The sequence below is a fragment of the Schistocerca americana genome, chromosome 7 (assembly GCF_021461395.2).
Source record: "Schistocerca americana isolate TAMUIC-IGC-003095 chromosome 7, iqSchAmer2.1, whole genome shotgun sequence".
Taxonomy (NCBI): Eukaryota; Metazoa; Arthropoda; class Insecta; order Orthoptera; family Acrididae; genus Schistocerca; species Schistocerca americana.
In genome coordinates this window covers 624,670,680-624,695,951 of record NC_060125.1, presented here as the reverse complement: position 1 = coordinate 624,695,951, position 25,272 = coordinate 624,670,680, and the positions used below count along the sequence as shown (strand labels likewise).

Genomic DNA, 25,272 nt, shown 5'->3' with positions numbered 1-25,272 from the left:
ACCACTGAGAGACGGCATTCGGCAGCACTAGCAGTGGAGGGTAAGTAAAGCGTTTTTTTTTTTTGGGGGGGGGGGGGGGTGAAAACTAGCACTCGTTGTCGTATTGTTGAAATGGGGCGATTTATCTGACGTCCAGACGGGCATGATCATTGGATTTCGGGCCAAGGGTAGAAAGTATTTCCGAAACGGCTAAGTTCGTAAATCATTCGCGTGGCGTCATGGTTGAAGTATGCCGTGCATGGCCAAAGACCCTATCCAAAACTGGCGCTGAGGCTAACTGTGGTGCACCGCGGGCCTTGGAGAACAGGAGTGAATGACGGATGGGGAGATGTGTGCGGGCGAGCAGACGTGCAACTGTTGAGCAACACACAGCCCAGATGAACCGAGGGTCTGCCAAAAGTGCCTCCTGCACTCCAGTACCACAACTGGACGTACAGTGGATGGCGGCAGGTGTCTTTTCCAGGCGAACCATGCTTTATGCTGCAACGGACAGATGGTCGCTGGCGTGCATCGCAAGCATTGGGAGAGGTCCAGGCCATGTTATGGTACGGGGAACGTTTTCGTGGCATTCCCAGGGTGATCTCGTGATTCTGGAAGGCACACTGAATCAGCACAAGTATGTACCTATCTTTGGTAGCTGTGTCCACTCCTACATCCACTTTGCTTTCCTCGGCATGATGGCATCTACCATCATAGCAATGCAATGTGTCATAGAGCTCGTAGTGTACGTACGCGGTTCGAAGAGCACCAGGACGAGGTTACCGTTCTCCGCTAGCCACAGAACTTCCAGGATTGAATCCCAATCGACAGTGTGTGGACCATGTTGATCGGGATTTTCGCGCCGCGTATCCTCAAGAGAGAAATCCACGGCAGAGGGCCCACGACGCTGGAGTCGTCGTGGTTCCACATCGCTTCCACAACCTCATCATCTCTCCTTCTTCACGTGTCGTTGCGGTCCGCGCTGCAAAAAGGCTTGTGAAAAATGGTCACAGTCGTGTAACTGAACAGTGTACGTTCACTTCTCAAGAATTATGCAGTCAACTCTCGGGGTGATGTAAAAGCAACTATACAGCAAACTCATAATCCGAAACATCGTGACCAACCGTCAATAGCACGTCAGATGACCTTTGGAAAGCAATATAGCAGCAATGCTGCGTCGCGTGGATTCCGGAAGTCTTTGGTACGTCTCTGGAGGTATGTACACCAGATGTCTAGGCACAGGTCACGCTGTTCCCGTAAATTATGGGCTGGTGGTTTGTGGTTGCGGAGCTCGTGCCCAATAGCCTCCCAGATGTGTTCCATCGGGTACAAATCAGGCGAACGTGATGGCCAAGACATCAGAGTAAGTGCCCTGTCACGCTTCTCAAACCACTGTAACATGACTCTGCGCTTCTGACAATAACCTTTATCCTGATGGCAGATGCCATCACCGTAAGGGATGACATGAAACAAAAAGGGATGCGTGTGGTTCGAGATACTGTTTACGTAGTCCAAAGCTGTCATTGTGCGTCCGTTTACTACTACAGGTCCCATGTAAGGCCACGACAGTGTTCCTATTGGCACAAAACTGTACCCACCTACCTGTGTCCATAGTGTGGTGCATGGTTCGAACAGCCGTTGCCTGAATGAACACCTACAAAGAAACGTGATTCATCAGACCGGGCGACACGCTCCCACTGATCTACGATCCAATCTAGATCATTCCGTGGCCAATGCAATCGTCACTGACTACGTCGCTCGGTCAACATGGCATCATGTAGATTTTGTCCGTTGCGTCAACAGTATGGTGCTGAACGGTGTACCTAGGTCAGCGCTGCGGCCTTTCGTCAGGTATGCCACGGACCGCCACCTACCGTGCTTTACACGGCGGACAAGCCTCCGACGTCAATGTTCTGTGATGAGACGTGGACGTCCAACTATGTTTCCACAGATATTCACGACACTAACACACCAAGAGCCGTAAAGCTTCGCCGTTTCTGATACGCTCGATCCTGCGTGCAGGGCCTTAACAACTCACCCTCGGTCAAAATCTCTCATGTCAGTCGATTTCCTCACTTGCAGCCCGTATCCCCACTAGAATGACTCTCCATTCGCCTCTGTCCAGTTTGTATACTATCCTTACCGCTTCACATACAGGCAACGTAACCTTACCAGGCGGCATTCGAACTCGCAGTGGTCAGTGGATGTACGTATCAAAGCTGTAGTCGTTCAGAGGTTGTCTTTTTCACACATTTCCGTCGTGGCTCCACTTCTTCCATCAGATAATAAATTACTTGCGACGCTTTTCGGAAACTTAAAGGATGCCGAAGAGATCTATGGATATTTGTGGCAAGTTCTATGGAGCCAAACTGCTTACGTCATCGGTCCCTAGGCTTACACACGGGGGCGGCCGCGCGAACCGTGGAAAGCCGCCTTAGATCGCACGGTTACCCAACGCGGCAGAGACCTATGGAAAGGGCACTTCCCACACCCTCAGAAAACTAGGCAGCACTGTGGCAATTCCGTGATCGGTGTACGGACATGATCGCCTCTCTTACGTAGTCGCTGTGTGCTCTGCCAAGACTTTCCTCTCCCACAACAACCGGAAAGACTGGTCCCCGCGCGGCGCATCATTCCATCTTTACCCCTGACTAGTTGCAGTTTACTACCTTGCTGGTCTTGGGAGCGAACTTACAGAGATTACATATGTATATATATATTTCTTTCACACTGAAAAAGGGAATGTTATTCTTGTCTTTATTTATGTTTCTAAGCTGATTCGAATCTTGCAATTCATAGTGAGTCAAGGCTTCTGATTTCTCCTTCTTAAATATGTATTATTGTTCTTTACTACCAATGGACTCGAATTCGCGGACAATGAAATCTGATCGCCTGTCTATGGATCGTAAACACTCGAAAAACCTTTTTCACAAACCTACGCGGAGGCCTGAACACTGCCTTGACCTATTTCCACTGTACATGGTGAAAAGTATTTAAACCGACGAACTCTGGGAGGTTGTAGGGGACATCAAATGGTTCAAATGGTTCTGAGCACTATGGGACTTAACATATATGGTCATCAGTCCCCTAGAACTTAGAACTACTTAAACCTAACTAACCTAAGGACATCACACAACACCCAGCCATCACGAGGCAGAGAAAATCCCTGACCCCGCCGGGAATCGAACCCGGGAACCCGGGCGTGGGAAGCGAGAACGCTACCGCACGACCACGAGCTGCGGGCTAGGGGACATCAAAACAAATATTTTCCCTGATGTCATTTTTTCCTATGAGGAGTATTTAAATCGGTAGAGGAAGATTTTTCTGACGGCAAATTAATTAAACCAACAAACACTTTTCCATTTTTTTATGACCAAGAGACAACACATTAACACAACCCAATTTCAGTTACAGTAGATTTTCAAAAACGCCTCCATTGACACGTGAACAAAGGTCACACCGTCGGGTCATGTTCTGTCTGACACGAGCAAAAACCCCAGGAGTATCCTGAATTGTTCCTGCTGCTACTGCTACTATCCGGGCAACCAGATCCTCTTCTGATGCAACAGGAGTCGCGTAAACAAGGTTGCGCATCTCTCCCCACACAAAAAAGTCCAAACGGGACATATATGGGGATCGAGCAGGCCATGGTACAGGACCACCTCTGCCAATCCACGTTTCTGGGAACCGTCGGACCAGGAGTCGACGCACACAACGACTGAAATGTGCCGGCGCCTCGTCATGTTGGAACCACATGCGTTGTCTTGTAGGGAGCGGGACGTCTTCCAGTAATTCTGGCAATGCTCTGGGGAGAAAATTGTAATAGTGCCTGCCATTTTATAGCCTAGGTAGCAGATAGGGCCCAATTAAACAGTCCCCAACAACACCGACCCACACATTAACGAAGAACCGCACTCGATGAGCGCTAGTAACTGTGGCATGTGGGTTATCCTCACTCCAAACATGCGAATTGTGCATGTTGAAGACTCCATCACGCCCGAACGTTGCTTCATCGGTAAACAACACAGAGGATGGAATTGTAGGATGCATTTCACACTGTTCCAGGTACCACTGCGAAAACTGTGCTCTGGGTGGATAATCAACTACTTCCAGGTTGTGGACACGCTGTAAGTGAAATGGACTAACAATTACTCTCGAAGGACTGTTCTTACATTCGTCAGATTCGTCCCCATGTTACGTGCAATTATACGAGTGCTGATTGAAGGATCCCGCTCCACATGCTGCAAGACAGCTTCCTCAAATTGCAGCGTTCTTACCGTGCGACAGCGTCCCTGTCCAGGTAGTCTGCTAAATGGCCCGGTCTCACGCAGACGTCGGTACACAGCAGCAAAGGTCTTATGATGCGGGATACGGCGATTAGGATATTGTTGTTGATAAACCCGCTGTGCAGCTCGTCCGTTGTGGTGCGCTACGTAGTACGCACCAACCATATCAGTGTACTCACTCCAGGTGCATCGCTCCATTAGTAAACAGAAAATGCAGTGCTACACTGGTGGACAGCATTTGCCTACAACTGAAGAGCGTAATACGACCTCTAACAACTGAAGAGCATAATATGGCCTCCAACGGTTTAAATAAAGCTCATAGGAAAAAATGAAATTAGGGGAAAATATTTGTTTTCATGTCCCCTACAACCTCCCAGAGTTTGTCGGTTTAAATACTTTTCACCCTGTATATTCAATGTTCTTGTTTGTGGCAATGTGTATCACCTAAGGTAACTTTTTCTAATGTTATTTGTAATACACTTGTCGTACTAACATATCAGCAAAACATTAAAGGCTCATAGTTAACTTGGTTGGTTAATTGGGGGGGGGGGCAAATAGCATAGCGAGGAGATCGTTCTCATCAGATTACGGAGGGATGGGGAAGGAAATCGGCCGTGCCCTTTCAATGGAACCGTCCCGGCCTTTGCCTGAGGTGATTTACGGAAATCCTAAATCGGGATGGACGGACGCGGGTTTGAACCGTCGTCCTCCCGAATGCGAGTCCAGTGTGCTAACCACTGCGCCACCTCGCTCGGTCATACTATGTTATTTGCCTATTACGAAATACAAAAGTGCCTGTTCTTTCCTCTCACGTTACAAAAAGTACCTAAAAAGAGTAGATAAAACATAGCACAAAAAAGACAACTAAGGTTTCTGAGAAAGAGAAATAAAACAATTGCAAAAACTTGCTGCAACCAGTTGCTTAATGATATATTTGCTTCCATAACTAGTCTGGGATGATGCGCATAGAAGACTTACGTAACTTTTCTTAATGCATCCCATTAGAAATTTGTTCATGAGGTAGCACGGACGGTACCGAAATTAAGCTTCCATCCAGTGCCAGTCGCGGAATAAGGCAGTACGAATCACTAAACATTTGTTTTTACTGTGTTACGACTCACTGCTTGTCATAACAAAATATCCAGCATCCAGAAGTGATTTGTATACCAGTAGCAGCGTTTTGTAAAACACTGAAAGCAAAAGTCAGTTGCAGTGCTTAATTGCTCATTCGGTGACTGGTGCTGGGTTTTTGTTAGTGGGATTTTAAAAACAATACAGCCCATGTTACCCCACAAAGCGAGCTCCAGTGACCAGCACTTCGTTATGATGCGTGATACTGAGTAACTAAGCTAGTAATCTACAAATATCCCAGTATATAGTGGTGTAGATGTGTATGGATAATTGTGTCTAGCGATGATTTATACGTATACGACGAATATGTTTCTATTTCTTTTTGTATGTCGAATCTTAATTCAATAATATTAAAAACGACAATTATTTTTTCTTTCTTATCAGTTACTTATTAAGGGGGTAGAACGTCAAAATTTTTTAAGAAAATCCATTTTTCAAAAATATGCTTATTTTGTAGCACACATCTTCCTTAATAGTTTGATACATAACACATACGAGGGTTGGAACTTAATTAGTGGCAACTATTCATCCACAACCGATACAAAAGAGTTACATGTTTGCACCTGTTACTGTCCTTCAAAGTAGTCACCAGCGTTGTGTAGAACCCGTTGCCAGCCATGTGGAAGGCGTAGTACACCGTTAGCAGAGCCTGTTCTGCTGATGGTGCGAGTGGAGCTGTCTAAAGTTATGGTGATTCTCGTGTACGAATGTGGTGGACTGCGTTTTATTGGCGAGACACTCAGATAATGTAACAGACCTACTAAGGAGAGTGCCTACACTACACTTGTTCGTCCTCTTTTAGAGTACTGCTGCGCGGTGTGGGATCCTTACCAGATGGGATTGACGGAGTACATGTAAAAAGTTCAAAGAAAGGCAGCACGTTTTGTATTATCGCGAAATATGGGAGAGAGTGTCACTGACATGATACAGGATTTGGGCTGGACGTCATTAAAAGAGAGGCGCTTTTTGTTGATACGGAATCTTCTCATCAAAATCCAGTCACCAACTTTCTCCTCCGAATGCGAAAAGATTTTGTTGACACCGACCAGCATAGGGAGAAACGATCACCACGATAAAATAAGGGAAATCAGAGCTCGTACGCATAGATATAGGTGTTCGTACTTACCGCGGGCTATACGAGATAGGAATAACAGAGAATTGTGAAGGCGGTTCGATGAACCCTCTGCCAGGCACTTAAATGAGATTTGTAGAGTATCCATGTAAATGTAGACGTAGATACAGTGGTGTCTAAAATAAAGCATTAAACGGAAATTTTGCAAGGTAGCGTTTATTTTACCACAAAAAAGTATAAACAGATAAAGTAGAAACAATGGAAAGAATGGAGAACGTAAAGAACGGCAGACGAAAATATTCTTCGTTTTTTTCCAGCTTCACGGGTTTGCACTCACATTCCGACAACTGGTTAATGTGCTCAGTATGAGATGTGACCACCTCTGGCATCAATACAGGTCTGACAACGATGGTGCATGCTGTGGATGACGTCATGTTCCTCATGTAGAGCCAGTAACGCCCATTCCTCCTGCAGAGCTGCTCATAAGTCTTGGAGAGGTGTTGGTGGATGCTGAAGTGATGCACCCTGTGTCCCTAGAGCTTCCCAGACAAGCTCTATGGGATACAAAGCGTGGGCGAGAGAAGGTCACGCCATGCGGGCAATATCTTCCGTTTCCAAAAAAACATCACACCACCCGTTCTCCATGAGGTCGAGCATTATCGCCCACCAATACGAGGTCTGGACCCACAGCCCCTCGCAACAACTGCACATGAGGTCCCAAGATCTGGCAAAAGTTAAACCTTGCCGATTCACCTTTACAACTTCATGAAGAGGCGTTCGTGCGATCAACATAATCCCTGACCACTCCTCCTCGATATGAGTCTGTTCCGACAACGTTTGAGTACCGAAATTGTGTTTCACGTTATCTCCAGATGTGAATCCATCGAGGACCGCTCTCGAGACCAAATCGGGACTCATCTATGAAAAGAACATTGGTCCACTGTTCGAACGTGCAGGTGGCACATCGATGACACCACTCTAGACGCTCCCCTCTGTGAAGACGCGTCACAGGTACACACACAGCAGGTCTCTGGCAGTAAAGGCCACTCTGTGGAAGTCTTTTCTACACCGTCTGCCTCGATGCAACACGTCCAGTGGATGCTGCGAGGTCATATGCCAGTTGCCGTGCAGTTCTAAGGCTGTACCGTCTTGCCCTTACAGCCAAATAACGGTACACTCTTTCCGATGTCACACGAGCTTGGCCCAGTTCTCGTCTTCAGGGTACAGCTTCGGCCTCTATAAACCGTCGCCACATCCAAGAAGCAACAGAACGATTGACTATAAGGCACCGGGCCACATCAGTTTGCGACTGTCCTGCTTCCATTCTTCCTATGGCCCTGCACAGTAGAGAGGCTGTAGACGTCTTCTCTATGCCATACTGCACCGTCTGTGACTGTGCACACAGCGGCTGTGGATGTGGGACTACGCGGCGAACACTACCCCGTTCGACAGGTGCCATGACGTCATCGTTGCTGTGGTTGTCCAATGACCGGAATGCCATCTTCTGTCCAGAACACGATCGTACGGACATCTGTGACAGTTTGTACAATTATGTACTGAAAGCAAAACGAGGATAATGGAATGTAGTCAAATTAAATCGGGTGATGCTGAGGGGATTAGATTAGGAAATGAGACACTTAAAGTAGTAAAGGAGTTTTGCTATTTAGGGAGTAAAATAACTGATGATGGTCGAAGTAAAGAGGATATAAAATGTAGACTGGCAATGGCAAGGAAAGCGTTTCTGAAGAAGAGGAATTTGTTAACATCGAGTATAGATTTAAGTGTCAGGAAGTCGTTTCTGAAAGTATTTGTATGGAGTGTAGCCATGTATGGAAGTGAAACATGGACGATAACCAGTTTGGACAAGAAGAGAATAGAAGCTTTCGAAATGTGGTGCTACAGAAGAATGCTGAAGATAAGGTGGGTAGATCACGTAACTAATGAGGAAGTATTGAATAGGATTGGTGAGAAGAGAAGTTTGTGGCACAACTTGACCAGAAGAAGGGATCGGTTGGTAGGACATGTTCTGAGGCATCAAGGGATCACCAATTTAGTATTGGAGGGCAGCGTGGAGGGTAAAAATCGTAGAGGAAGACCAAGAGATGAATACACTAAGCAGATTCAGAAGGATGTAGGTTGCAGTAGGTACTGGGAGATGAAGAGGCTTGCACAGGATAGAGTAGCATGGAGAGCTGCATCAAACCAGTCTCAGGACTGAAGACCACAACAACAACATAGTGAATTGGACACAGGACAGGGAAATAGGGGTTTGTTGCTTTCATTTTGGACACCAGTGTACAATTACTACGCTCTGGCCTAAAGAGACAGCAAAGAAGAAGTTGTATAACAAAAGGAAGGTGTTCATTTTGACTGTAAATATATTTCAGTTCTTAGACTTTACGCATGAAATAATAATGTCATTTATCACCTGCTGTTCAGAATCCAATTTATTTGTGACAACCCGCCACAGCGCGTACCGAATTTCATGCGAATCGTTTCAGCGGTCTAGTTGTGAAAACGTAGCAGATTTACTTTCGCATGTACGAAAATGAAACTATTCCGCGACGAGAATAAAACGTACAGCTTTTAGCTTTTTCAAATGAGCACAGTTATGATATCGTAGAACACTGATTCACCCTCCTGGAGAACCCTGCGTGTGACACACGCTCTTCATCAGATCGCCGTGGCCAGACGCTCCTTCTTCCCAGCTTCTGCTGGAATGTGAAAGGCACTTTTCGAGGTGGGATGGCAAAGGCTGCGCATTACTTAAGTTGTCAGCACTGCCAGGGTTCAAGTCGCAACCTGCCACCTGTTGGTCACCCTCGCTGCGAGGACGCCTGGTCTCGATGTGAGGCGATCCTGACGCCGTGGCGACTCTCCGCCAAAGTTCACGGCCGGCCTCTCTTCCCACCGTATTAACTACTCGCCACGCCACATAACGCGCGACCGGCCAGCTCTCGAGGTGGGATGGCTACTGCTACTGCTGCTGCTGCTGCTGCTACCGACGCAAAGCCGACAGTTCGCGCCAACCTAAGCCACTCCGTGAGCTCTTTGAGACAGGCCGCGCATCGTCACGCCTTCCCAGTAAAACCGTAGTCCGTAATCACTGGTAGCGCACGACTCCGTATAATGTTGTTACCGACATTCAACACCGTTCTCCGTCCCAGCTTACAACATTACATCTCTGACCTTCCCCACTGGAGTTTCAAATCGCGCACACAAACTTCTCACCGACACAGGTAACGACTTTTTCTGACAGACTAACCAAATAGCGACTCGAATAAGAACTTTTCAGCTTCCTCTTCGTCTTCTTCACTTCCTGTTTTCGGCTATTTAGTGTCTGTCACGACTTTCCTCGCCCTGCGAAGGTCTCTCTTTAGTTTTACTAGTAATCTTGCATGCACTCAAGATGAGCTGAAAAGATCTAAACAGACCGTGGAATTAGCGACATCGCGGTTCGAGCTACAAGTAGCACTGAAAAGATTGAGTAATGACCATAGGAAGAAAACTTGATAACGCACGAGATCTAGTAGCAAAGACGCCCGGTGTGGCCGTGCGGTTCTAGGCGCTTCAGTCTGGAACCGCGTGACCGCTACGGTCGCAGGTTCGAATCCTGCCTAGGGCATGGATGTGTGTGATGTCCTTAGGTTAGTTAGGTTTAAGTAGTTCTAAGTTCTAGGGGACTGATGGCCATAGATGTTAAGTCCCATAGTGCTCAGAGCCATTTGAGCCTAGTAGCAAACTGCAACATGTATAAACGTGTGGAAGAGTTCAAATATCTCGGATCAACATTTACCAAACTGTTACGGTTAATGACAAGGTGTGTCGTTTGAGAATGGACGCGTCAGCCCGCAACCGGCAACCACTGCAGCAAAAATCGTATATTCATGCAAATGAGACGGACAAATTAAAAAAAAATTACCAAATTTCCTCGAACTGTTGCGGACTTACCATCCCGAGGCATCAGGTAAAAAATTCATATGCAATTGCAACTTGGCACTTCTCACAAGAGCTGCTGGCAGCAAATGTAAGGTACTCTCACACAGTCAAAGAAACACAGTGACAACCTCGTACGCGAACATTGGCAAAAATGCTGCCCTAATCGGTTTCTTCTTATTAGCAAGTCATCGTCACATTTTCTCTTCGAAAGAGAACTAAAAGCATGATAGGAAGCTAAATTACAAAAATCAAAATAGCATCTGTAAATAACTACACGCTCTAGGTTCGTAGTGGTTTACTAGCTTACTTTTTATTTACCTTTGAACAGCTCATTTGATGATGATCATTAATTGCAGAGTCGAAACAGAATATTTTACCATTTGTATTCGTGCAGTTTTGAGGGGGTAAATCCAGATGAATGAGCTGGTGCGTCGTGATGAAACAGCACTTCCTTCTTCGCCAAATATTTCCCTCAGTTTCTTGTCGAATATCTCACTGTAGTACCGTGCACTGACCGTTGTTTCTTTTACTATGAAAGGCTATCAGTGTAACACCCTCAAAATCTCCAAAAAAAAAAAAAAAAAAAAAAATGTTGCCGTAACTTTTGAGGCGAAAGTCTTCGTCTTATATGGACCAGGTTCACCGAATGTCGAGCATAGTTTTGTTTCTTGGTTATCGGGGTATGGTGACGAATCCAGCTCGCATCGACGGAGACGACTCTACAAATTAAATCTCATTTATGTCGCTCAAACTGCTACGGCCTCTTGTTGTCCACCGCAAGCAGTCGTGGCACCCAACGGGCCGACAAGTTTTTCATCTACAACTTAGGCATGAATACTGGACCAGGTCCACTCGAGGAGCAGTCTCAGGTCGCACCTGATGAAGGTTACGAGCTACGTGACCGAAATATCGTGCAAGTACGACGCCGATATCCGGCAGAACACCCGACAGCCCAAGATGTCATTAGATCGCCGGGAAAGCCTGAAGAGTTACAAGATATTAATTGCCGCGCCCCTCGACAGACCAACAGTCTCTTGACACTTCGAGTACTTTTGCTCGACTATCAGTGGCTGCAATAGTACCGAGTTTTGATTTTACATTGTCACACGTTTTCCCATCCAAATGCAAAAGAGTGATTCAGTGGAGGACGCTGTGATTTTTCCATCTAGGTGTGGCGCGGTGGAACTCACTGAAATGGATGCAAAATTCGATGTAAGCTTATCAGCCAGGGTTACTTAAACTTAAACGCATTCTAACAGCCGACGGGAGTCTTACTGAAGACCTCAGAATGTGTTAGTGTAGACTGGAAACACAGAATACTAACAAAGGAATGTTGGACAAGACAGACAATTACAATGAAAGAACGACAGACAGACAGACAGAATTGCGGGTACACGAAGCAATGTTAGTCAGGAGTGATGCTTGTATCCAAACGTTCTCAATATTCCTCCTGAGAAACTCAAACACCAAGGATTAGAAAAAGCAAGACGCGCAGTAGTAGAAGCAGAAAAGAAGAAGTCAATTAAGAATACGCTTGAATGATATTTTATTATGTTTAGAATTGGTCTCTGCCTTCACCCGCGTCTAATTGGTTACGAATGGTTGAGGTTAAGTTGGGTGTCAAATTAAGGAACCTATTTCACACGTGCTGGTTTCTGTTTTCTTTTTATTCAGTGATCAGTACTGTGAACAGACAGAGTTGCGATGGGTAATCCGTTGTCACCCATAAAATATCAATTTGGAAAAACGCGTCTTAGGGCCGGCGACCTTGAAACTTGCCTGGTTACTTTCAGATTTGTAAGCGTTACTTTTTTGTTTTGCACGTTGAAGAGAGAATTTAAACAGCTACAAAAAGATCATCTGAACTGAAGCCACTCGAATGTTCGCTTCACTATGGAAATGGAAAAGGGTGTCTGCCTTCCGTTCCATTATGTATTCGTCAAGGACGAAGGTTGATGGTACATTGGGGTGTGGCGTTGGTAGAAACCCCAATCATACTGACTTATATCTGCAAGCTGATAGTTTTCATCACCCGGCTCAGAGCGAAGGAGTACCTCATATCTTGGTTCAGAGGGCCCACGTCTGAGAGTTTGCCAGCTGAGTTAGCTCATTCCGAAGTCACCTTTCATTAGAATGGTTATAGTAAAAGATGGATTACACGTGCGTTGCGCTATCGAAAAGACATGAATCGGATGAGATGTGATAATACCGAGGTGCCACAAAAGCGTTCGAACTTTCTGTCTTACGCAGAAAGCATTTCCAACAAGATTGGCGGTCTTTTGCGGATATATGATGTGAAATGTGGGTTTCGACCGCTATCTGAGGTTAGGACGCTTTTACGACCCTAAAGGATGATCTTGGTTGCGTAAGGCGTGTGTCTATCGTATCCTTTACAGTTGCAGCATCTCATGCATTGTCAGATCATCAGGACAGTGCAGGACCGGTGTACCGAGCATAAACATCACTTACGCTTCAACAGCCGAGTAAATCTGCTATTGCAGAACCGTTCATCCGACGGTAGTGATACCCAACTTGGTGGCCATTACTACCCTCGGGGGAGTATGTGACATTCCACTACGTTTGTGTTGTTGTTGTTAACATTTACATCAGGTAATTTCGTGGCAGCTTAAGCCTGTAATATTACTTATGTACTATTTTATTTGGTATATAGGAACCTGATGATGTTTTGTAAATAAAGTATTTTACCAGCAGCTGAAGGCGGTAATGCGACTTTTCTTTAAATATATAAGAGCTGTGGGGCAACACCTCCTGCAAATATATTATCCAAGTATTCTTCCTTTTTCTTTCTGACTGTCCAGGATTCTCTGCCACAAAATACAACATTCCAGACAAAACACTTGGTGAATCTATTTCTTAATTCTATCGGAATTATTTTCACTGTCAACAAGCCTTCACCTTTTCTTCGATCGATATTGCACGTCTTATTTCCTCCACTCTGCTCCTATAATCTGTCACCAAATTTCCCAAGTACCTAAAATATTCCGTTTGTTCCGAGGTCTTCCCTTCCAGTGATATTTTGACGGCACCTCCACGTTTGCCACTGTCGGCACTTTGGTATCTATTATATTTACCCTAGTTCTGAATTATTTTCTCCACTTTTAGGACCCTCTCCGTCATAAATTGTAGTTATCCCTCTTATTCAGCCCGTATTTCTCCATCATCTGCGTCCTGGTTCAAACAACGCAGCCGGGTAACGTAGTAAGACAACTGCCGATATTTCGACCGGTGCACACCCTGTCATTTTTACGACACAGACTCAACGAAAGACAGCTGTACAAGGAAATTTAAAACCTCAGTTTGCGGAGCATATACACACACACACTCTCTCTCTCTCTTTCTCTGTAAATACTATCAAATATTAATAACCAACGGGTGAGGTAGCATCAGCTCTGTTCCTCAGTTGTTTGAAAACGGCGACAGCGGAATTCCACGCAGAATTTAAGCGGAAACCTCCATCTCTATTTATGAGGTCACTTGCTAATTTCGCCACAACTGTTTACTTAATAAAACTATCCCAGTAGCCGGAACAGCTTGCTCGAATAGCCGTGTTGATATATTGCATAGGACTGTGGCTCCTAACCTAACCTTTTTCAGACCATCACCCCTGAGTGCAGTCTGATATTAGCTGGTGTATCCCCACTCCATCCTCCATCTCCACACCCCACCATCAACTTTAGAAGCGGAAAAAATTTTCTTTGTACACACTTATTTTTAAAATGACGTAGGTAATGATACCTAGTTTTTGTAGGTGTTTCATTGTACTAAAAAGTAATGAGTCAATGAATCGAATGCTACTGCTTATACCTGACGACCCTGTTTCACGGAATGACGAAGCAATTCTCAGTGTATCGTGAACGCTATCTACAACTCCCTGTCAGAAGAGAAAGCTAACTACCCACACTGTGGGTATACACTTTCCATAAAACATACTATTTCTGCACTACTCCTCTCGCTAGCGACACTTGCTTCACCCACACCCTACGGCTCCGTTTAAAATCAGACAAGCTAAAATGTGTGCACTATGCTTATTGTTTGTAAATCACTTGAATGGTGGACTCATTACTTCTAAACTGGCAGAAACTGGAAGACTCTAGGATGCCAATGCTTTGTGTCTGTTCACAGCCACCAATAATAATAATAATAATAATAATAATAATGATACCAACAATACTGTTGTGTAAGGCTTCAAACAATGCAGTGGCCATTACCTAGTTACTGTTGCGTTTTGCTGTCAGTTTGATCATCTGTTGCGAAATAAATAATGGAGCAATTCCTGGTCCATTGCGGGAACTACCCACAATTCAAATAAGGCTTACATGCAGCTGCTGTTTTAATGTGTTAAGAGAGATGCTGATATAGCTATTTGTCCAATACACGCAACTGCCGCTTTAACGTGGTAAGTGGTAAGTATACTCATATAAAACTTGTCCGAGAAACTGAGCTTGTTACATCTGTTACTGTGTATATATTTAGACGATTCCGCTAGCTGTATATTGTACGTATGTCTATGGCCTGCTCCACAAAAGTTACTAAACGCAGGAAGCAGTACACATACGAATGTGACTATAGCTCGTTTCACAGTAGTGTTTATGAGTACATGTTAGCTATTACTCTATATATTTTGTTTTCTGTCACCGCAACTGTGATTGTAACACGCGCAAATTTTTATGAGATGTAACATATAGGTCACTGTTACGACTGTCACATGTACTTATCGTAGCAGACAACGTCCAGTTTAGTAATCGTATGATTCTAGTGTATATCGCTATCGATGTATGTAGACCTCTTTGGCTCTACCAGCAAACAGTGATCAGCTGTTCAGTCGCTACAGTTTTAACATGAATGTGTACACTCCCTAGCGCAGTTTTTATAGATTTACTACGTAATTTATATTACGATATGATAAGAGGTAACTCTGTACAAATGTGAATAATTTACGTCTTTATGGTGAAAGGGTACAGTACCGCCCGACATTGAAAATAGGTACGAAATACTTCATTATTTTTGTCAGAACAACACATTTTTTTTGTAAAATAACTCAATTTCAATTAATACAGCGAAGCCGGATACCAGTGTGGGAAAGAATGACAATTTATTTATTTAATTGATCACATGTGCACTCCCACAAAGTAAATCCCTACATCCAGTTTGGTGAGATCTGTGAAATGAATGAATGTATGGTCGTCTGCTAACCGCAGATAGTGAATGTGAATATATGATCATCTTTGAGTCGATCCTTTGGCCACCTTTGGTGGGACCAAAGAGATGAAATTTACCAGAGCTTTGAGCGCCTGAAATGTGGCTGACCAATACGATAGCAAGGTGCTTCCCCCAATGGTACGTGGATTTCGTAATGAATCACATCACTGTGTTATGATACAAAGGGTGAGTCACAAAGGGCTTTATAGCTTTGAATGGTACGAAAATTTTAGATAACTTACAGAATCGGTAGATCTGTCACTTTGTAGCAAACAACCTCAAGTTCCACATAGAAGTGTCAAGCGTCTTTTTGGTTCGCGGTGACTAGCATTTGTGAGGGTACAAACATCGCACTGGTTAATCAATTTCTTCCCACACTTGTTGCAGCAGACTGGGCGTAACTTATGCAGCGGCGGCGTACATTCGAGTTTTCAGGTTGGTGAAACTGTTTGGTACGTTTCTTTACTGAAACCCCAGAGAAGGAAATCCAGTGGTGTCAAATCTGGTGAGCGATATCGAGTAAACCTCGAACTTCAGTGACGAAATGACGCGGTGCACCGTCTTGCTGGTAGTAAAGCATCCCATCTCGACCATCTTCATCGATCTGTGGAATCAAAAAAGTTTTGAAGCATATCCTGAGACACAATTCCAGTGATAGTTTTCTCCATGAAGAAGAAAGGGTCGTACACCTTCAGTTTGCTAAGGGCACAAAACACATTAACTTTGAGGCTGTCACGAACGTGTTCTAGGGTTGCATTTAGATTTTCGCTGCCTACTTGGAGGTTCTTTAGCATATTCGGTGCGAATATGCCATCTTCATCGATCTGTGGAGTCAAAAAGTTTTCGACCATACCCAGATCCACAACAGCAGTGACAGTTTTCTCCATGAAGAAGAAAGGGTCGTACACTTTCAGTTTGTTAAGGACACGAAACATATTAATTCTGACGCTGAGACGAACGTGTTCGATGGTTGCATGTAGATTTTCGCTGCCTGCTTGGAGGTTCTTTAGAGCATTCGGTGCGTGGTTTACGCAGAACAGATGTTGCAGAATTCGTTTCATGAAATCAAAACACACAGCGAGCACGCTCCGCACCAATGAAAGTAGCCATTTTAGCTGCTGCTACTACACTGGCGCTCCTGGTGGCGGAATGGTGCACTCATGCAAGTGTTTGATAGAAAATTACACATCTATCGATTCTGGAAATTATCCTAGTAAATTATCCTAGTAACATTCCAAAGTTGTAAAGTCCTTTTTGATTGACCCTGCACTTTTATTTCCAATGCATTATTCGTGGTTTTATCAGATGAAGATTACGATTTTATATTTCGTCTAAATGATAGTGTGAATAGTTTTATGTGAATATGTGACACCTTACTACGTGTGTGTTGTCATTAAAATTCACATTAGTTAACAGATTCGTGACAGTTTTACCCTTTAATGTGACTTGTGTATTAATTTGTTTGGTATACTGGAACCTGATGACTGAAACTGGCTGTATAAAATGAAGTACTTTACCATCAGCTCAAGGTGGCAATACAAGAATTTAAGTGTGTGTTGTCATTAAAATTCAGATCAGTTAACAGATTCGTGACAGTTTAAGCCTACAATGCTACTTGTGTATTATTTTGTTTGGTACAGAGGTGGTGGTAAGTTCCTATGGGACAAAACTGCTGAGGTCATCGGAATTTGGAAATTTGTGGTAAGGTCTTGTGGGACCAAACTGCTGAGGTCATAGGCCCCTAAGCTTACGCACTACTGAATCTAACTTAAAGTAACTTACTCTAAGGACAACACACACAGCCATGCCCGAGGGAGGACTCTTAACATCCGATGGGGGGAGCCGCCCAGACCGTGACAAGGCGCCTGAGACCGCTCGGCTACCCTGCACGGCTGAGGTCACTGGCCGCTAGGCTTACACACTGCTCAATCTAACTGAAACTAACTTACGCTGACGACAACACACACATCCATGCCTGAGGGAGGACTTGAATCTCCGACAGTGGGAGCAGCGCTATCCGTGGCAAGGCGCCTTAAACTGTGCGGCTACCCCGCGCGGCTGTTTGGTATACTGGAACCTGACGATGGTCAGACGACTGAAACTTACCTTACCAACAGCTCAAGGCGGCATCGCAACAATTTTCAATTACCTGGCAGATTTGAAATGAGCTTGTGTAAACTTCTGGCAAAAGTGAAAAGCATTCGCAGAATGACGAATGAAGGAATGCTTTTTTAAATGGGATGGGAAAGAAGAGAAGTGGAAATGACAAGAACCCACATCGTGGCTGGAACATGTAGTGCGAAGAAACTGCTTGCAAAGAAGAATCGTGGAAGCAAATATTGGAGTGGCAGAAGAGGGTGAATAAGATGGCTTGGAAGGCTGGATGACATTATAACTGGACGAACTGAGTATCAGATTGAGGAAGAGGGGGTGTGGGGGGCGTCCAGTGGACAGCTGTCCAAACACCAGCTTGCTGAACTGCTCTCGGCAGGTGCTGCGCTGGCAGAGTGGCCGGGAGCGGCTGCTGCGCACGTTGCACAAGCGAGGCAGGCAGAAGAAGAAGAAGAAGAAGAAGAAGACACCCGCTGACTGGCTGGCCGGCACACGCCGGCCTTGGACTCTGCCGCTGCGCCTCGCCGACTTCGAGCGGGCACCACGGCTGCAGAAGGCGGCCGCAACGTGTGACCTATGAGACTGCGTAAGCCACAGGGAGGTAGTCACCAGCTTTTAACTATCGCCGCGAAAAAAATAAAGTTAGTTACGCAATTAATTTTTTTGTCTGTTTTCAGGTACGGGTCTACTGTCGTAGTGCAACATTTCTGGTTCTCGGAGCCTCAATATTAATATCCCCTGCTTCACTTCTTGGTTGCGAGAAAATCCATTAGATGACATACGAGGGTAGAGTGAGCTGCAAGCAGCAGTTAGAACACAGAGTACCACTTCCGTGGGAAATTGGGTCATCTTAGTAGTTGTACAATTTGGTTGGCTGCCGCCCGCCGCAACACAATAATGGAGGATTACCCTTGCGCCAGTGCGCCAGACCACATATTTTTATTTATTACTCTTCGGTAAATTGTAATTCAGACTTCGCTAATAAATATATGGGAAAACCAATCAGTAAGAAGCTACTGTCCATTCAGTCCAGACTTTCATTTTACTATTTAATTTCAATAACATTTGAATACCGAGAGGCAAACGAATTCGTTTGTGTGTCTTCGGCTTCCCGCTAAAAGCACGCCCAGCGAAGTGATTCGCGCCACCTACTTCAGTTCTCGATGCGGACTCGCACAGCGAAGTCGTAATGATGACAAGGCAAAATAAGGGCTGAAGAAATCACGACTCTCCAAGCAATACAAGCAATACTATGAGAAGAGTTTAGGAAGTAAAATTTTATTGACACCTTGTTGCACGTTTTTAACACACAAGTATTAGAAGCGTAACATTTCTGAATTCGTGGGCGTACGTTTGTTACAAATTATGACATCACTTTATGGCTCCCTCTGCGGCAAGTACTAATGGTTCAAATGGCTCTGAGCACTATGGGGCTTAACTGTTGAGGTCATCAGTCCCCTAGAACTTAGAACTACTTAAACCTAATGACACCACACACATCCATGCCCCAGGCAGGATTCGAACCTGTGACCGTAGCGGTCGCGCGGTTCCAGACTGTAGCGCCTAGAACCGCTCGGCCACCCCGGCGGACTAGTACTAATGAAACCCCTCTGGCCTCCCAGTAATCTTTGGATTTTCATTTAACGCCATAGTGAGGTGTAGGCAACTCGCTAGTGACTATTATAGCCTCACCACAAGAACACCGGATTCGCGATATGAGTGCTACTTCTACAGGTATGCAAGAACGAGAACACCATTTGAAGACGCCAGGTGGATGGACATTTTCAGATCTCCTATGCTGAGCTACACGATGACAATTATTGAGCTATATGAAATCTGAAATTAGTAACGAACTACGGGGTGTACACACTTCATTCAATACGTAAACGCGACTACAGATATTCGCATTTAGGTTATGACATGTTCGATATGCCTGCCATCATTGGCGATGGTATGCGCGGACGAACAGCGAAATTCTCCGTGACCCGCTGAAGTGTCGGAACATCGATGCTGTCGGTGACCTCCTGAATGGCTGTTTTCAGCTCGGCAATGGTTTGGAGTTATTTCTGTACACCTTGCCTTTAATATATCCGCAACAAAATGAAGTCCCAAGTGTTCACCCCCGGAGAATATGGCGGCCAGTCGAGGCCCATGCCAGTGCCCTCTGGATACCACAGAGTCAGAATTCGGTCCCCATAGTGCTCTTCCAGTACATCAAACACACTCCTGTTTCAATCGGGTCGAGCTCCGCTTTCATGAAACACATCTTGTCGAAATCAAGGTCACTTTGGGTAATGGAGATAAAATCACCTTGAAGAACCTACACGTACCGGTCGGTAATCACCGTGCCATCAAGGTATATCGCAATGATTACAGCGTGACCCGTTGAGGGTGACGCGACTTCTAGATCATGAAATGCTGATTCTCAATCCGCCAAATGTGACAATTTTGCTTATTGACGATCCCATCCAAATGAAAGTCGGCTTCGTCGCTAAACCAAACCATACAGCGCACAGTACTTCCCATCATGCGCCGAGGCCAACCGTGCAGTTTGAACATCCTAATGCAAACCGTTCGTAAGTTATGACGATTTTATTTCACATTGTTCAATAATTGTCACCCTATATGACGCTGCGACACAGACAGGACCCTCACACTTCCTGCTACAGTTGAAGAGGGTCGTAATCTGTAATAGGGAGACATCTATCCAGGCCATCACACAGGAATTCCAAACTGCATCAGTATCCACTGTAAGTACTGTGACAGTTAGGCGGGAGGTGAGAAAACTTGGATTTAATGGTCGAGCGACTGCTCATAAGCCACATATCACGCCGGTAAATGCCAAACGACGCCTCGCTTGGTTTAAGGAGCAGAAACATTGGACGATTGAACAGTGGGAAAACGTTGTGTGTAGTGTCGAATAATACACAATGTGGCGATCCGATGTCAGAGGGTGGCTATGGTGAATGCCCGGTGAACGTCGTCTGCCAGCGTGTGTAGTGCCAACAGTAAAATTCGGAGGCGATGGTGTTACGGTGTGGTCGTGTTTTTCATGGAGGGGGCTTGCACCCCTTGTTGTTTTGCGTGGCACTATCACAGCACAGGGCTTCATTGATGTTTTAAGCACCTTCTTGCTTCCCACTGTTGAACAGCAATTCGGGGACGGCGATTCCATCTTTCAAAACGATCGAGCACCTATTCATAACGCACGGCCTGCGGCCGACAATAACACGACACGACAATAACATCCCTGTAATGGACTGGCCTGCACAGAGTCCTGACCTGAATCCTACAGAACACCTTTGGGACGTTTTGGATTGCCGACTTCGTGCCAGGCCTCACCGACCGACGTCGATACCTGGGATTTTACAGCTTTTTACAAGCTCAGGAACTACTGTGGCTGTACGACTAATTTTAACCAGAAAACACAGATACATTCTCATATATAAGAAAGTAGTATGGCAGGCGTGTGAGTCAACGAACACTTCGCTCTCATTTAAGCATATGGCAGAAAGAGTCACCCCACAGGAATTGTGAAACGAACCCTGTCGTCCAGGACCGCGTGCCACAAAGGGCGCAAATTCACCACGAGATGGGGAAAATCACAGGCGTCTATTGTCTATTGAGGCCTAAGGGCTGCAGTGTGCAGCTGAGACAGACGAGAACCTACGTCATAGAGAAGCCCAGTACAAGGCGTTTGTGGCCAGGGAGACGTAGCAGTGTCAAAAATGGCGGAGCTAAGATCGGCCATGAAGGGAAACGTTTTTTAATTCTGTAGTAATGCATGGAATCAAGCCACACTAATTTTAATCTGCCATCCTCCATAAATTTTCATGGTGATCCCAATAAAACTTGAATACTGATCATATCTATAATAGCCCGCATCTCGTGGTCGTGCGGTAGCGTTCTCGCTTCCCACGCCCGGGTTCCCGGGTTCGATTCCCGGCGGGGTCAGGGATTTTGTCTGCCTCGTGATGGCTGGGTGTTGTGTGCTGTCCTTAGGTTAGTTAGGTTTAAGTAGTTCTAAGTTCTAGGGGACTGATGACGATAGATGTTAAGTCCCATAGTGCTCAGAGCCATTTGAACCATATCTATAATAGTTTAGGATTTACTGTTAAAGTGAAATTAGCAAGTTTTGTAACAAAGACCTGAATGCTAAAATCTAAACGCTTTGGTCGATCTTAACGATAACATTTAATACAGAAGCGCGTCATTAAAATGACAAACGTTGTAAATACCAACTCTGTAACTTTACTTGTTTAAAAGATACAGTAAATTTAAATTACCACTATTTTCAATTAAGTACCAGATCATCATTTCCTCGACACAAAACACAATGAACAATGACAGCATGACACCTTATTGAATCATTAGGTAATAGAATATTTGTTGTAAAGTTTAGTGCATAATAGTTACTTTTGTTCTTTATTTATTTATCAGAAAGCACATTGGTGCAAGGCTACTGGCCGTGGCATTCAAAGCTAAGAACGAAATTGTATTGGTTTTATGTAAAAGAATTTTATGTTTATTATGTAATGGATATTAGTGTTACTTTCCTTAGAACGTGAAAGTGGTCAAGCTTTGATTTTTAAAATATGTTAAAATGTAAAATAATGTAGAATAAGCTTTAGGCAATCAGATGAACGGCTTCAGGAAAGGGAACTTTTCGTGTAAATATGGAGGTGGAGTATTGTGTTTCGCGATGAGATTGTGAATGATCGAACTGTGTCAAATGGGTATGCGCTCTAGTGTAATAGCAATTCTAAATACGACCACTTTCGCTATTAGTGTTCTTTCTGAATAAACATTATTCTAGTCAAATCGCAACTGCGTGGCCTACATCATTCATGGGTAGTTAATATAGTTCCCGATATTATTATTACTGTTATTATAGGTTGTATTAACTTTGTATTTGGCAAACTTGCCATCACAATTTGACCAAAGGGTCACAAGTGTCTAATTTAGAGCGTGTAATGTGACACGTCCGATTCAACCCCTAGAAGAGTTTGAGCCAAGACATTTCGACGAAGACGAACCGCATGTGAGCCCCAACATCTTTGGGATGTTAGCTCGCAGGCGGCAGTTCAACACGTTTTCGCGCCATCCTCCAATTCCTTCGTACGCTAGAATTCCATTTGCGCATAGATTCTACATCCAATATTACCAAGGTAGCGAGTCCATCGATTCGTGATTGAGTACGGTCACAGTCGCTGCCCTTCTATAAAATCTATACAATACAGCGTATGTAAAATTTTCTGATGTGTTTGTCTTATAAAAAATCATCGCTGCTTCGTTTATCATTTAGAGCATTGGGCAGAACGTCTCTCCCAAAGAAGGAAAATGAAATTATCGACATAGTGGAGATTGAAAAATGAAAAACATGTGAACAGACCAACGATTTTTGCTGTTTGACGCTATATAGAGTCTGAATTTACTAAACACATGTGGGACACGAACGTAGGTGGCACTCAAGTTCTAAGGGCATTGTAAACAGACTATTTCTAATCTTGCATTTACACACATTATTTTGTACAAGTATGTGCTTGGTGTGTGAGCTATGTTCTCTCACAACTGCACCATAGTTTGCCAACTTTGTTACAAGTAACAGTAGCAAGTAATAAAATTAAACTACGGTAAAAACACGCATCGCCACAGTAATGAATCTTGTTTGCAGGTACTCACCACCCGACAGAAGGTTCGCCAGCAAAGGCAATCCACAGCAACCGGACTAGACAGGGAGTGCAGCTTTGGACGACTGGGCCTGCATCAGAAGAGAGAACCCAGTTGTCAAAACACGTGCTGCTTCAGGTGAGATCGTCACAGTATTGTGTACAGGCAAACTTTTAAAATACTCTAACATCACTTATACGAGGGTATATCCCAAAAGTAAGGTCTCCTATTTTTTTATAAGTACATAGACCTGTTTATTTCTGCAATGGTTTATATCAGTTTACAGCTTGAACATTTAGCTATTTTTCGACATAATCACCATTTCTGTCGATGCACTTTCGTAGCACTGTGACAGTTTTTGTATGCCATGTCATACCAGCTCGCCGCCATGCTGTTTAGAAAGTTATGAACCTCTTCTTTCACCTCGTCGTCGGAGCCGAATCGCTGGGACCACAATTAACGCTGACAGGTGCTGTGAGACTCTGAAAAAACTCAAACGGGCAATTCAGAACCGGAGAAGAGGAATGTTGAGCAAGGGCGTACACGTTCTCCATGACAACAAACGCTCGCCCGCACATCGCTCGGCAAACCGTTGCTCTCCTGCAATAGTTTCAGTGGAACATAATCACCAGCCCAGTAAATATCACCTGTTCCCTAGGTTAAAAGAACATTTGGCCGGAAAGCGATTCAGCTCCGATGACCAGGAGAAAGAAGAGGTTCATAACTTTCTGAACAGCATGGTGGCGAGCTGGTATGACATGGGCATAAAAAAACTGCCACAGCGTCTACAAAAATGCATCGACAGAAATGGTGATTATGTCGAAAAATAGCTAAATGTTTACGCTGTAAACTGATGTAAACCATTGTAGAAATAAACAGGTCTATGTACTTATAAAAAAATAGGAGACCTTACTTTTGGGATTACCTTCGTAGAAAGACATTTTCGGGTAAATTGTAATACACTTAAATATAACAGTGTAGACATTACTTGTTTCTCGTCTAAGCGACTGGTGACTGAAGTTCCTACACTAATGTCCAAAACTTAAGGACGAAAGTAACTTTCGCACGAGTGTCACTGTAAAGTAACATAGTTCGATGAAACCTGAATACGGAATGAAAGAAACAGAATTGACACTTTAAATAGACAGTAATTATACTAAAGTCACCGCGATTTATGATGGACGTTACAAAATGCGTTAGATGCTTTTTAATAGGTTGTGTGACCACGATGCACGGCAATGCCTGTTTAGTCCCCCTAAAACATCCCGACAACCACCACCACCACGGCAATGCAAACTCTCCAACGTGCTCCCATACACGCCGCAAAATGGTAAGGAGTTCCTGCGGCACGGTGTTTGATTCCTCCATCAGCGCGGTTGACAAGTGGTGGATGGTCGATGGCGCATGTGGACGTCTCCCCACCACACCCCACACGTGCTCGCGGGGACTGAAGTCTGGGAAACGTGTAGGTCAGTCACATCACTGGATATTCTCTAGTTCCAAGAGCTCCTCCACCTCATTCCATGCGGTCGCATAAAAATCTAGCGTGGTCTGAATGCACCCCTGAAAATACGCACATGGGAAAGGTATCACAACAGCGATGACTGGTGAGTCTACCGTATCCAAAGATTTGGAGGTCCGTACGCCCACGCAACATTATGCTTTCCCACAGCATAAGACCTCCACTTACAAAATCCTTACGTCCAACGATGTTGGACGTACCCTCATATGACGAGAGGTGGGAACATGTAATGCATCCAGGAACATTCTCGAACATCATCGTGTGGTGGTCCAGGTGTTACGGTCTGCAGAGGGACGACGTTGCATGGGCGAGGTGTAGTGACCTCCAGATCATTGAACACA

The 25,272-nt window shown here is 44.7% G+C and overlaps 1 protein-coding gene across 1 annotated transcript in view; it reads right to left on the bottom strand.

The window, feature by feature from the left end:
* The window catches only part of LOC124622465 (torso-like protein), a 523,109-nt gene that overhangs the window by 298,462 nt on the left and 199,375 nt on the right, over positions 1–25,272 (bottom strand). Inside the window, exon 2 of the mRNA XM_047148169.1 lies at positions 23,422–23,500. The gene's annotated coding sequence lies outside the window, so the exon portion shown is untranslated. The remainder of the gene's footprint in view (positions 1–23,421; positions 23,501–25,272) is intronic.